This window comes from Chrysochloris asiatica, unplaced genomic scaffold (assembly GCF_000296735.1).
Source record: "Chrysochloris asiatica unplaced genomic scaffold, ChrAsi1.0 scaffold00040, whole genome shotgun sequence".
NCBI lineage: Eukaryota > Metazoa > Chordata > Mammalia > Afrosoricida > Chrysochloridae > Chrysochloris > Chrysochloris asiatica.
In genome coordinates, this window is record NW_006408558.1 from 5,965,389 (window position 1) to 5,967,746 (window position 2,358).

Sequence of the window (2,358 nt, forward strand, 5' to 3'; positions counted from 1 at the left end):
AAACTACCAGCCATTCCACAGGAGAAAATGAGGCTTTCTGCTGCTGTAAAGATTTACAGCTTCAGAAACCCTGTGCAGGGTCGGTATGAGTTGGAACCAACTCCATGGCACATTACCACTGCCACCACCAAATGGAACTAAAGATGGAAGATGTCAAAGATGTATCCACAATCAACACTTATGGAAACAGCAGTCAAGAAATCAAATGATGTGTTGCATTAGGCAAATGTGCTACAAAAGAACTCTTTAAAGTGTCAAAGAACAAAGATATCAGTTTGAAGACTAAGGTGCACCAGACCCAAGCCATAGTATTTTCAATCACTTCATTTACTTGTGAACATTGGACTGTGAATAAGGAAGACCACAGAAGAATCCATGCATTTGAGTTATTGTGTTGGAGGAGAACATTAAAGTACATGGACTTCCAGAAGCAAAAATCAATCTGTCTTGGAAGAGGTATAGCTAGAATGCTCTTTAGACACCAGGATGGTGAGACTTCATCTCTCATACTTTGGACATCTTATCAGGAGGGACCAGTCCCTGGAGAAAGACATCATGCTTGATAAAGTCAGAGAAAACGAGGAAGACCCCCAATGAGATGGACTGGCACAGTGGCAGCAACAATGGGCTCAAATACAGCAACAATTATGAGGATGGCACAGGGCCAGGCAGTGTTTCATTCTGTGCATAAGGTTGTGATGAGTAGGAGCTGACTCAATGGCACCTAACAACAACAAGCTTCGAGAAAATAAATTTCCATTTGTTAAAGCCATCCACTATAGTATTGTGCACTAGAGAACTAAGACAGGAGCCAAGCATCTCAGGATACCCAAAGATTCCAGGGGCATCTAATGAGGCCTGGTTGTTGTTAGCTGCCATTATGTGGCCCTAACTCATGGTGACCACACGCATAAAGATCCTCTGCTATTCCCATGATTGGTTTCCAATAGGATCATTGTTATCCATACATAGAGGTTTCACTGGATGATGTTCAGAAGCAGATCACCAAGTCTTTCTTCCTAGTCTCAGACTTCAAACTCTAAGGAAAATGGTTCAGCATCAAAGCTTTATTGACAGATGGTGATGGCTATGCATGAGAGACTTTGGTTGGGAATTCAACCTGGGTCACCCACATGGGAGTTAAGAATTCAAATACTGATCCGCTGAGGTCCTACCTTTCTTCTTTTTACTGCAACCAACCTGGGAGTCCTGGCAGCATATAGTGATAGGTTTTTGTCTATCTTTATATTTGCAAACATTATCTTCAATCCCACTTTATTATTTATGGGACATTTCTTTGGCAATAGTAACTATTTGGAATCCAGCCAAAGAAATAGGAAATAAATATTTAAGAAAAAAAAAAGGCTCTGAATAGCCTTGCTTTTTTCAGAACTTTTTAAGTCCTCAGTGGGAACTGACTCTAAGATAATCTGTAGCTTTCTTCAGATCACTACCAATTGTAGGCAAGCTGGTCTGACTCATGGTATCTTCCAGTGTGACAGAGTAGAACTGTGCTTGACAAGATTTTCAATGATTATTTCAGACATAGATAGCCAGGTTTTTCTTCTGAGGTACCCTTGCATAGATTCAAACCAAGTAGCGAGCCAAGGCAGTGTGGTGAGAACACTGAGGACTCATGCTGAACTTTGAAGTGGTAAATCTATAAATGCTGATAGTACTGTCAACAGGCATATAAAGGCAGAAGAGGAGATGTTACACTAGAAAGTAAACCCAATTATTGAAAAAATTTACCTCTCAGGGGGTTGTTTAATGCAACAGATTCCAAGGGATCAGTGCATTGTTGAATGGACTCTTGTTCATAGTGAAATGCCACTCATCAATACAAATCCAGTTAGGGTCACTAGTTTCATTGCAGTTACACATGCCATGTATTTTATAAAGAGCTCTAACCTAATGACTATAATTAAAAATAACATGGTAGCTCATATAGGTTAACCTCCAGCTATGCAAAGTTGGTTTGAACTTCAAGGTCGGTGGTTCAAGCTCACCAGCTGCTCCTTGGAAACCAGGTCACTATGGGTGGGAACTGACTCGATGGCACTTAACAACAATAACAATGCAAAGTTAAATTAAGATTTATTTGAATAATTACTTTGTGAAAGGTTATTACACATATTTCCTTTGGTCCTCTTCTGTATAAAATAATGTCCCCTCCACACACAAAATGTCAGTGGGCTTTAAAAAGTTCATGGAAAATGGAATGAAAAGATAAAGGAATTTTCCATAAACTTTTTGAAGACCTCCTCAGATATGTTGGAATCCTAACCTCTATGTTGTTGTAAAGTGCCATTGAGTCGATTCTGACCCATAGCGACCCTGTATAGGGTTTCCAAGGAG